Genomic DNA, 12,995 nt, shown 5'->3' with positions numbered 1-12,995 from the left:
GTTTTACTTTATAGCCTCTTCCATTCCTGTGTAAACATTTTGCGACCCAATGGTACGTTACGGCAATCTGGGGAAGTAATCACGAGCCTCCAGTAATAAAAAAAAAAAAAAAAACACTTAGCGTGTTTCCACGCTTAAACAGACGACACTCAACGTCAGCACGCCGAGCCGGAGATCTCCACATCAGCTGCAAGCGTCTGGCGCAGCGATGAGTCCGGTGGGGTAGATGAAGAGGCGACAAGCCGCACCAAAGCCCCTGTCAATGAATATCAGACTGCAGGCTGCCAAGCTGATGCTGTCATGAGGTATTACCTCCCGTGACAGCCTAAATAACAACAGTTCTAATTAAAGAATGATTGGAATGGGTGGACCACTGGCTCCTAATGGGGGAATAAACCGCAACATCGCTCCAGGAAGTGAATTGCACTCTTTTATTAACTTCAGGAAGCCGGTAGCTGCTGTCAGGAAGTAATAGCTTACTTTAAAAGCTGCAAAACTTTCCATCCATTCTGCTCCGACGCTTTAATTAGAAAAAAAATAAACATATAGCAGAGTCACAGCCAATGGATGGTCCAACAGGCTGCAGCTTTTCTGGGTGCAGGAGATTTGAGGTGCGCTGAAGCTCCCGCGCTCGTGCATCATCACTAATCTGGAGGCGAGCTTTGGCTGCAGGAAACGAGCTAACCATGCGGCGTTGGTGACAGGGCGTCCACTCGAGGCCTTTCATGCCCCAGCTGAGCCCCTCCGTGTGCTGAATGTTAATTTAACGGCCGTTCCCGCCTTTAACCTGGAGGAGCCGCATTGCTTACACAGACCCGCACCCTCGTCCTCCCTCTCCCACTTTCTTCTCAGCATAAGCAAAATTACTTCTCGGTGTCTCTCTGTGGCGAGCAGCGTGAGGTCACGGCTGTAATTTCCTTCGCCTGGTTAAAGCTGACAGAATCACAGGCCCAGTCAGTCTGGATATGTTCAAGAGCAGGTTTTCTATTAGCAACACTTGGGCTGGCGAGTCTGCAGATCCCATCCCAAAGGCCGACCACTTCTGCCGCCCCGCCGCTAAGCGTGCGTGTCATCTCCTGAAAACTGCACACACTCATATTCAAATCACCTCGACGGGGTTGAGCAGGAGATATACAACAAATTTATATTCCTGGGTTGGACTGTTTGTGTTCTCTCTGGAAAATTACCATTGATTCTTTCATATCCACGGACAGGCTGCTGGATTTAAGCACAGGAATATGAATTCACTCTTCAGTGTTCGTTTGTAAAGCACCTCAGTCACTCTTGTCTGACATTTTGATTTTGTATTTCGCCTCCGTTGAACCTTTGTCTCTGGGTATCTGTGATCAGCTGCTCTCTTTAGCTTTTAATGGGTTATTATTCGCTTTTTGGACGCACCTATCAATTACTGTGCAAATCTGAGGCCCAATGTCAAAAGTCAAATAATGACTGAGAATGTCCTGATGAAGATCATATTCTAATAACGTCTGCTGATGAAGAATACTTCGTCATTGCTCGTCCTTTATAGTGCTGGTAGAGGAGTTGTTGGCAGGGTTATTATCTACAGAGACACATAAATTCATCAGGTTCATCACTCACAATCATTATCCAAGCCTTAATTAGAAATTACCCAAATGTTGTGATTGATCAGATACGAGTGCGTCGCACAAAGCAGACGCATTTAAAAACACAAACAGAGCAGAAGGTCATTATCTGCTGATCCTAAATGACCTAAACTCACCTGAAAGCAGCGATAGCATCAAGGTCGGGTATGAAAATCCTCGAAAATGACTGCATCCTGTTTTTGTTTAGCTTTTACACAGCGTCCCGGCTTTGTTGGAATCAAGGTTGTGAGTTCAAAGGCTGAATGGTAAGCTGGTGACAAAGGCGCCTCGGTGATTCAGCCTTGTTTCCAGGTGTAACTCTCAATTCCATTATATCCCATATATAACTGAAGCTAAAAAGCTGTGAGTACTTTTGAGTGAGTATTTTTAGATTAATCATATACAGCACCTGGAGCAGAAAAGCTGTCAGTGAGACTTCCATCTTCTCACCTTTCAGACTTGTTAATTGGTGGTGTTATCTTCTGTACTATTCCACCTGCAGTGTGTCATATATGATGCAACATGCCTGCTTCAAGAGAGAGCAGTCTTATTTACGCTCGGTAAAGAGTTGATCTGAAACTCAATCTGTCCTCAGGCCACGGCTTTTTCAGGAAAATAAGACAAAGCAAACAAAGCATCTTGGAAAAAGACTCAGGAGATGACCGTCTCGCAGATAGCCATCTCGTCTGTCCTCATCAGTTTAGAGCAAAGCCAGAAGCAAACAAACATGTCCTCCAACATGGCAAGACCTGTTTGCTGATACTTGTGCAAGTTTGTTTAGGAAGTTGGAAAACTCTTCAAAATCTTTGGACATGAATACAAGAAAAGCAAAGATTATATAGCTGTGAACCATTCATGTTTTCTGAAGTGATGTCTTCCCCAAACCAAACGGACGTCTCATCCCCAATTTAGGAACAAAAGCAACATCACAAAAAAATCATAAAGGCTCTGGAAGCAGCGGCACATTTCCTAAACTGATTCACGGTTGACTGTAATCTCACATATTAATGATGTTGTACTCGAACTCTCGCTTCACCCCTTTTCTAGTTTTAGACTTTTACACTATCTTGTCTCTGTTGAGAAGCTTATTTCAATCCAGTTCAAAAGCAGTGCAGAAAGTCTTTCAGAGGACAGAAGGCACTCTGAAAAACAGGAACACGGGTGGGATTCAGATATCCATTTATTAACTAACCAACATGTAAAGTCACCATGGCTGTTCTACAAAATGCATTTCATTTATCACAGCTAGCACATTTAGCAGGCGCTAACATTTGTAGAGGCTATCCACCTTTAGGTGACCCAGAGTCTTTTTGCTTTGGAGTCATGATTAAAGCTTAAGACTTGAGACAAATTCATCAACTGGAATAGAGTAGATAAAGTGAGGAGAAGGTGGTTGGATGGTGTTCCAGGTACAAGAGAAATCATCATGATCATGATAGCGCCACATAATTCGACTCTGTCTGACTCGCGGGAGGGGGGGTAAGAAAATATGCTGCTTGCCAACAAGTTTCCTGTTCCCGTCTGCAGAGGAGACGTGCTCCTGTCCACACACTGTACACTGATCAGACTGAATGCAGGAGAAACTGAAGCTTGAAACCTTCCATCCATATTCATATGGGCCTGGACGTGGGAAAACAATCAATATGCAGCGGATTTGATGGCTGTAAGTGAGCCAGAACAATTACACCAGTAGGCACAGCCTCCCTGCTGCTTGACTGGAATGCCGATTCCGCAGACTGGCACTAATGCGCAGTTCATTGTGCTTTATGGAAAGCCAGGTTGCTATAAGGACTCCACAGCCGGTTGTTTCCACGGTGCTCGAGATTTCAGGCAAACACTTCAGTGAAAACATGATGTGGCACTCATGGTGGAGGGAGCAATCGATGGATGGATGAAACGCTTTCATCCTGGATTCCTTGCTCCCACAGAGGAGGAAGCTAAACAGAATAACACAGTATGGGTGCATGCTGAATTTTCTAAGTGGAAATAAACCTCTTAAAATTCACACAGGGGATTCTCTGGATCTCAACAATCCCCACCTCCACCGCTGAGAAAATATATTCATGCTGCCAATTTGTTATTGTCTTAAAGTCAAATCCCCACTTGAAACTGAGATCTGTGCTCTGACATGACAAAAGGAACACAAGTGCATCTGACAGGTTGTGATACCCAAGCAGAGCTGCTCATTTAAAACTGCTGACACAGCAAAGAATGACCGCTGGGACATATACGACCCATCACCACAAACCGCAATTTTATGGCTATTACAGTCAATGAGGAGGAGAGCTATTTGAAACTTCTTCCATGAAGGTCAGCCAACAAAAATCAGAGAGGAATCTCAACCGAGGATTCAAGTCTCGCTGTATTCATGCTGAAACTGAGATGGTGCACAAAGTTGAGTGTTTTAAAACATTTCACAACATGCTATTATGCGCTGGCATGCTAGCATACATGCATATTTTCCATTGACAAACTGTTTTCTTAGGGGCAGTGGACTAACAGAAACCTGACCTGCCCCGTGAAGCCTAGCCCAGGGTTTAAAGTTAAAAGCAGGCATGTCCTCTATGACAGACAAGAGGAAAATCTCTCCTCTCATTCACAGAAGCTGCCTGAACTTAGATTTGCTTCAGACCACGTAACAGGGGTGACTATTGTGATTCTGCATGCATGCCGTCACCCCCTCACCCCAGCCGAGTGCAGCTCCGCTCCGAGCACACTCTGCTCAGAAAGACAGCGGAGTTTCAAAGGCATTTCATCGAGCTGCAGAGGCTGCTTACTTCCACCAATAAATACTGCCAGGGAATCTCAAGACTCTGCTGCGGTCACTGAAAATTATCTGTGGTGGGAAATCTGTGAGTGGAAAGAGTACGGGAAGAAGAAAAGACCCTGCAAGGATTTTGTGTGCAAGTTGTGCAAGTCCTTGAAAACAGTGCAGTCACAGAAAGGTGCATCTTTTGCACATGAAGTCTGAGAAGACGACATTTTTCTCCTTGTTTGGATACAAATGAGTCAACTCGCAAAAATGTGCTGTGTTAAAAAATAATTTCCCCCGTTGCACAAAATGAGATGCAGGTTAGCAAAAGCTACAAGGTTTAAACATTTACACATTCGCCTTCTTTGGACTCGCTCTGTTAATGTTGGAAACCGCTCAGTGTGGCAAAAGAAAAGAAAGAAGGAAAAAAGGGAAAATATGTCAATATGATGCAGTAAAAACATACTTTATTATTCTGTAAGGACCCAGGAAACACACACAAACACGCAGTTCCTCCCAGAATCCAAAGCAAACACGTCTAACCTTAACCCCACCTTGACAGCAGCGGCACAGTTCGGTTAAGTCCATCAAGCCTGAATAAAGATTTAGACGTGCCACGATTCTTCACGTCGCATTTCAAGGAAAAAGAGGAACTTTTTTTCCCCTGCTGCTTGTGCAGATTGGAAAATGTGCCACTTGAAAAAGCAGATTTTGATGATGCTGTGTGTTTTGTGACTGTCTGGTTTCAGAATTGATGCCGTGTCTCAAACCAGTGTGAGATGAGTGAAAACAACGGCTAATCTGAAAACTTCACCTTTTTGAATCAAATGCAATGAAAGTGAGGCAGGGTGAGGAGCCCTGTACAGTCTGGCATTCCCAGCTCCTTCTGCCTCGACACTGTATTAATTACAGATCTGAGTGCTGCCTCTAACCATCAGCACTGTGAGAGAAGATGATAAACACCACTGAAAAGTGGGTCTTTGGTAATTGTGAAGGAATCAAGGGAACTGTTTTGGAGACAAGTCGGTAAATGGTCCCATCCACAAAGTACTACCATGTGGAGGTTCGGAGCGCCATTTACAACCAAATGTTTCTTTGTTCGGTTTCAGTGGAGCTGCAACAGTGTAATTTCAAGGAGGATTGGAGGCAAGGACCCCGGTGGGCAATTTGTTTCAAAAACCAGATGCACAGATGATCCAAACAGTCTTGATGAATATTTGCTTTTGTGAAGTTGAGTTCTTGAAAATGCTAAAGCCTCTATAAATGCTTGGACATATAGGAATGCAGTTTTTCTCTATTATTATTTCATTCTGTGGTTTCATGCATTGTCTTTATTTTCATTTTCATCCTTATTATCTTTTTCAAGTGGCTCTTATTCTCCATCTTCTCCATTATTCTGGTTTTATCCATTCTTTTCTATGTGAAGCACTCACATGATGCATGTCATTTCTTTCGTGTAAAGCACTGTGAGCTGCAGTTCCTGTATGAAGGGTTATTATTATTGCTATTATTTTACAGTAGTTTGTGTCCCATTCCCTTTCCATCGAGCCTCGTCTCCACAAAATTACATTTCTATACAACTAATTAGCAACAGCAAATGCATTTTGAAGGATGCCGACCAAATTACATTTTGTATTAGCATAATGAAGAAATGTTAAATGTTAATTAACGTACCTTGCAAATTGCAAATATGCTGATTCTGAACTTATGTTTATTAGCAACAATTTCATTTGTTTCCACCTAAATAAGCATTTTTGTAATGCATCCGCTTGTTGTGACTACACATTATTCGTTTTTGTGGTTCTGCTCAGGCACTGGCAGCGCTTGGTTAATGTTAGTGAAAGATCACGGTCTGTTTAAATGCAGAGAAAGGCAGCAGTAATCATGATATTCCCCAAACCTTAACCAAAGTGCTTTCGTTGCCTAAATCTAACCACAGTCTGGATGTGAACTCTGGCTCCTGGTGTCACAGTCCTGCACTCTGTACGCCCACCATCCATCCCAGCCACCTCCCTGTGACTCCGCCGTCGTGCATAAAATGTTCCAAGCACTCAAACAAAGGTTGACGGTGAACATAATCCAGGCGCAGACTGGGCTTGTCAGCACAGCTTCACTTCGAATGCAAATGAGTTGTATATAAACATGATTTTTAGGAGACGGCGTCGGGATATGATATCGACCTGGTAAAAGCAGCGCTGAGAGGCACCAAAGCCTCTCGAAAAACTGCGCAGACTATTTGAAACAAGTCAAAATGACGTTGTGACACACAAACAGTCCACCGGATCAGATGTTACTCATGTCCGTCTCACTGCCGTTACATTAACTTCTGCTATGTGCAGTATTGTCTCATGGTGGGATTGTTGGTCTGTTGTGCCGCACGGCCACATCTGGGAGCTTCTAGGTGTTATTGGCTAAACAAGCGCAGCACACATGTTAAAATCTCTCCATGAGCCGTCCAGTCTCTCCTCTCAGTTTGTCATGAAGTGGAGTCGAACATCAGGATAAGATCTTGAGTTGAAACCTTTTCAGCTAACAGAGGTGGGTCTTGGCCTTGGGCTGCGATCTGTTGCACTGTCTCTAAAATCTGCTTCATGCTAAGCCTGAACACACCTTCGCTCTCCCCTCGAGGTCTCTCGCCATGCATTTAGACATACCAAGCTTCTGCTGCCTCCCCAAAACAGTGGAGGTGAATGAAACCTTTTTCTGCTTCATTAATCAAAAAATTATAATTAAAAAACTCATCAGCGAAGTGTTTCTCCAGAAGCAATTATCTGTTTACTGGTTCAAAGCTTCCATTCACTTCCACTGAGTTCACAGCAGAAATCTCCAAAAGAGCTCAAACCAACACTATCTTCTTAAAAAGATAGGCGTAACTGAGAAATCATGTTTTTGTGCTTTGGATGAAGTGACCTTTTAAAAATCCCCACTACACCTGTGTGTTTTACGACTCAAAGAGCCATTGACTTTCAGAGCGTGGCTCGCAGATTAATCTTAACAACAGAGAGGCAGATAGAGGAGCTTCGGCATGTTCCAGTTAGACTCACCGCTCGCTGTCTACTGATCTCTTTCAAACAACTTGATTACTCCTGTTGGATTATCTGCTGGATGTGCGAGCGCATGAGCACGACTGTGTGAACCTGCGTGCACGATGTGCATGCAAGTGTGTGTTTTAATTAAAGTTTTGAGGAGGACTTGGAAAAGTTTAATTTAGCGAAGGCAGGGTGAAAAATTGTCTCGTTTTCTTGTCTTCATTTCTGTGTCATTTCTTATCTTCCTTTAAGCTCGGCCACTGCACAGGTTATCTCCAAATTACCAACAGAACTCATTTATTCTTCAATTGAATTAGGTCCTAGAGAGGGGGCCTGCACAGCCATCTCTCCTTTATAAAACAACCCACCAACAGCGGCTTTCCACAGCTGCAGTGATTAGACCACAGCATGGCCTGGATCAAACGCCTCAATCAGACATTGCTGCTTGTTCTCTGCTTTCTCTCTCATTGTCTCTCTAACAGTTTTCTCTCCTGTCAGTCTTTCTCTTCCAACGACTCTTCACAACAGTGACATCAGAGTTCAGAGGTCACGCAACACATGAAGTAATGGAAACGATCGAAATATCAGAGTGACTCTGCAACTACAGATGCCAGATTTACCCAAACGGGTTTTTAATTAGTTTTTCTTTAAGAAACAGCAGCACGTGTTTTTGAGAACATGAGAACATGCAAAGTGGTGATATTCATGCTGAAAGTGTGATTAGAAAGACAACAGCGTGACAAAAAAAAAACTCCACATTAAAGACAGCAAAGAATAGAAAAACAGCTTATAATTGCATTTGGCAGGTTTAGTTCATTCTCACTGTTATTTGCATGTAGCTGAAGACTTTCACGCACGTTGCATCCACTGCTCTTCCTGATTAGGCGTCTTGTTTAAGAAAATAAAGTGAGAACAATCCAACCAGTGATTGTGACCTTTGCGTGAGATTCATGTCACTTTTCCAGAGGCTGAAAACAAGCAATCAGCAGAGAAGATAAACCATTGATGTTCCTCTAAAACACCCACAGTATGATGGAATCGCACCTCACCAACGTAAAGCTGCGTGTACAGACACTTCTCCCTCCGTAACAGTCACTGAACATCTCTTTTTGATAAGTGTGCCTTTACATTCATTCATCAATTAAACCGAAGGTTTTCTATCTGCATGCTCGCACAGTGAGTGAGCCAGCACAGCTGCAACTGATTCATGTTAATTGGGACAAAGCTTGAGTGAACTAAACATTATCCAGCCGTGTTTTCCTGCGATGGTTGATTCAAAAGCAAATAGTGAGAGAAGAGCCAGACACGAGTGAGAATATCGTCACATCTGCAGAAAACTGAATGTAATCAAACAAACGGTGAAAGCAAAGGGAGGAAGACAGATTATACAGCGTGGTGGGAAGTCAAACGTTCACCTCCGTCCTCCAGGCTCCTGCAGGTAGTTTCTGCTAGTTAGCTATTTATTTCTACACTCATTAGAGACAGCAGGGGGAAGAACTTTTTGACTTAAACCTGAGCAGGAGGAGCTGGAGACCTTTTCCAGAGCATTAATTAGCCACGGCAAAGAAGAGAAAGACAAAGAGGAAACACGGGCTCTAGTTAAAGTTAGTACAAATTACTTGTTTTCTCTCTTCTTATCATTTATTGAAGAACCCAGCATTAATTATTTTGGAAGAGACTAACTAACCTTGAAAGCTGCTGTAGCTTATTCACAGTTTGAAGACGGAGCTGTGGTGTATTTTAGCAACAAGCGGCAGCATAATATTATCTTTTATTACCTGCAGATGTTTTCGACTGAGGTGCAGTTTAATGGTGTTTAATTAATCTTTTTTTTGGCTGCTGGGGGGTGGAACTGCAATTTTTTGGGAGTGTTTCACCTGATGAACAAGTCAGCAGCTAAGTGCTGATTCGAAGGCTGTAAAACGAATGCAGCGCTGAAATTCCCTGTGGGATCGTACTCCAAACAATGCTTTTCACATTAGTCATTCCATTCATCGCTGGCACGAAAAAAAATATTGGTTCCTCTTCTTCCCATATAATTATAACATTAGCGGAGCTTTAATGGAACTTTGCATGAAAAAACATGCGGTTCGTTGGCTCCACCCGCTGTGGTTTAGCCCAGCCTCTGAGATTGTTTATGCCTTATGAGAAATGTTTGTACAATTAAAACCCCACTTGGCTGGTTGTTTCATATGCAGCATATATTGCTGTGCAGCTTTAGATTTATTCCTGCACTCTACTGCCGGGGAGACCTCTTGTCTTCGACGATGGCTCCTCTCCCCCTTCCCCTGCTCCTACATCTGCTTTCATTTTTCTCTGTGTGTATGACAAACAGCAAAGAAATTCCAAACTGTGGTCGTCCTAAGCCAGCAGCCCCTCCTCCAGCTTTCTCTTGGCAGGATGGCTCGTGTCTCACATTTAATCATGAATGCTTTGCCAGGCAGCTGGGCCGGAGGGAGATTCAGCGGGGGAACAGTAGAAACCTGATCTGGCGAGGCAGGCGGCGTACAGTTAAACCTCTCCATAAAGACCGGGGAGTCGGGCCGTAACAACACCATCGTGATAGTTTTAGCAGAAAAACAACAGGGTCCGACTTGTTCTTCGTCAGTAGCTTCCAATCAGAAGAAAGAGGCAGACAAACAGGAACTTCAGAAAAGCGTCAGGAGCGTTTTTCATGGCAAATTAATTGAACAGATGGAAAAATGGGAACGTCATTCTTTCAGCCTGCTGTTGCCTCTTTTTTAAAATTCTTTTCCATAAAAAAGTGACTCTTGTCTTGTGAATGAAAATACAAACATTGCCAGGCATGTGTGATCTATTAAGCTGAGCAGATTTAAAGCGCCACCAGTGGCCGGCCCCACATCACAGTGTCCGACATCCTCATTCACATCCATCCTGTATAATTGCATCCTCAAAGAGAATGCTTAAAGGGGACAGATAATTGAGTGGCACATGAACCTAATCATTTCTGCAGAGTCTCTCGGGGGCATTGGGAGTGAAAAACCCTTTATCTCGCAAGTCTCAAAGGAGAACCTTTCCCTTAATCTCTTAAACTCCGGACTCAAAGAGAAGGGCATTATAATGGTGGCCACCAGTCTTCCTCTTTTTAGTGCTGCCTCTGACGCAGGCCGCAGATTGAAATGTTTTCAAGGTTCGGTGTTATTCTTCACTGACATCTTGGCAGTCGCTGAAGCTACTGAAAAAGCTAAATTTAGTAAATTGAGTGCAAGTTGAGACGAGGTGAGAGGAGCAGCTGATTGTGGCTGGCTGAGACACCTGTCAATCATGCACACGTGACCCGGTGTATGATCCCTTCAAGCCTTAATATCTCTTTAATTCACCGGAGACACACGTCATGAGGCGACAAGCTTGTGGCAAAAATTGATCCAGCTTAAGTTTTGAGAAATAAGTTGTTGGGACCGGTTACTTCCTGGAGTGTCCTCTGGCAACAGCTCAGCTGAGACAGTCCAGCGCGTCCTGAGAAACGGCAAATCCTTTTGATGTGTTGATCAGTGCGCTGTAGATGTGCTGCTAGGTGGATTTCCTTACTGCTGAACAGATGTTTCTAGCTTTAGTGCTAAGCTAAGCTAACCAGCTGCTGGCACCCACAACACGATGGCCTCAACGGCTCTCACGGTGTGAACAATACTGCAGGAGGAGGAAACGTCTCCTATAACCTCAAGCGAGTCCAGTTGCCATTTTCAAGCACCATGACCGGCATGAATGAGCATCTTCGTTTGATTATCGTGCGGATTTGGCAAAAATCACAAATATCTGCAAAGAGCTGCTAATTTTGTTAAGGAATGCTGCATGATCGTAAAGTCAAATTGAAGAGAGTTGGGGTCTTTTTTAGGGGTCATATAATCTGGAGCTGCAGTGATCACCCTGCAGTCAAACCCACTTTTCTCTGCTGTTACTATTAGTTAAACTCAGCTCACCGTGGGTATTCAAATCGAGCCTTGTCCAGTGAAATGAATAACTCCTGCTGGGTTCCACTGTTGCCTGTCATGATTCATTAGAGACATCTGTTGTAAGCTTGTCATTACCCACTCCTACACCCCTCAGCTGACTAAACTGTTCCACAGGAGACCTCAGGACGGACACTGTGTGGGAGCCATGTCGGCAGGGGGTGCGAACACCACGTTATGGTTTTAACTTTCCCTCAGCGGTGACTGAAAGCCGCTCTGAAGTATCTGAGAAACACTGAGCCTGAACCATAATTGAATGTCAGCCTAACGAGCACCTGAGACACAGGCCGCCGTCATTATGAGGGCCCGGGTAATTATGGTGCAGCGTGAAAACTACGAGACAAAGAGCCTGAATGGAATTTCAATAAAAATAAAGTTAGAGAGAGAAATAAGCATGCGGCTGATCACACAACGGGCTGAAAGAAAGAGTGAAGAATCAATAACTTCATGTGAGAAATATGATGAATTCACAGAGCATAAAAGCTGTTTACACCTCTTCTGTAAAACGCTGGAGTGTTTGTTATTTGCATCCCAGAGGCCACAAACTGAAGCATCTCTTTTAAAGGCACACTTGCAAATGAGGACATTGTGCGACTGCTATCGCGCTATCAAAGCTGCAGAGATTACAATGAGCCACTCTCAAGACGAGACTGAGCATGAAGTTACAACAAAAACAGGTGTTCAACTGAAAAAGGTAGATAAGAGGAAGGTAATTCGCAGTTCATTCCCTGTGTTTGGATACTTGTTGCTGTTGGCATTTGAAAGTTTTAGTGATAAGCAATTCTCCACGTGTCTGAATAGGCGCCATTAGCTCTGCTGGGTCCTGCGATGGTGTTGTAAAAGCTGAGAAACAAGCCCCGACATCAGTGTGGCATTCAGAGAAACGCCACTGGGGATCACAAACCCAGAGGCTCGTCAGAATAATCTCATATTTTCCTCTTAACACAAAACAAACATGTATTGTTGCAAGACGCCTCGTCTGCAGAAATGATGCAGGCAGTCAGAATTTCACCCCGATCCCTGTTTTGTTTCTGGTTCTCCTCCATCCACGGCTCTCTAAACAGAGCCTACGCTTTGTTTATTCCTTCATCGCAGCGGTTCCAGCCTGAGGAACACAGGCATTGACTGACAATGCCAGCAAATTAAGACTTACAAACTGCTCTTTGAAACTAGAGTAAATGTGTTCACGATAAGTCACCGCAGACCCTCTCATCGATCCACCGGAGCGTCATGAGAAACGGGTAAATCCAAACCAACTTGTGCCCCTCTGTTTTCTCTGTTTGCTCCAGCCTGCTGACATTCAACCGAATCCATCAACATTCGGTTGCAGCATGGAAAAGGTTTGCTCATTTTTCAACAATCTGTCACGAGACAAACGAAGGCCTCAATGTCCGGCCGACGAAACGGCTGCAATCAAAAAGATCATTGTTGTGTTTTAATGGAAAAAGCCAATTATAAAAGAGTTCAATCCAGTTTTTTTTATTGCAGCGCTTCATCACCATCTTGACTTTATTTTCAATTACTGGAAAATGCCAAATAATTTGAGCTGCTCCTTTTGTTTTGTGGGAATCAGCGTACCAGAACATGATCCGTGGAGCATAATCACGAGAGAGATTATTGATATGATATAAATCCTGTCAAA

The 12,995-nt window shown here is 43.7% G+C and overlaps 1 protein-coding gene across 5 annotated transcripts in view; it reads right to left on the bottom strand.

Moving 5' to 3' along the window:
• The window catches only part of nectin1b (nectin cell adhesion molecule 1b), a 134,825-nt gene that overhangs the window by 36,299 nt on the left and 85,531 nt on the right, over positions 1-12,995 (bottom strand). The window lies entirely within an intron of this gene.

Source organism: Chaetodon trifascialis, chromosome 9, assembly GCF_039877785.1.
Source record: "Chaetodon trifascialis isolate fChaTrf1 chromosome 9, fChaTrf1.hap1, whole genome shotgun sequence".
In the NCBI taxonomy this organism is placed as follows: domain Eukaryota; kingdom Metazoa; phylum Chordata; class Actinopteri; order Chaetodontiformes; family Chaetodontidae; genus Chaetodon; species Chaetodon trifascialis.
Note: the sequence above shows the minus strand (reverse complement) of the source record. Positions and strands in the feature narration are given on the sequence as shown.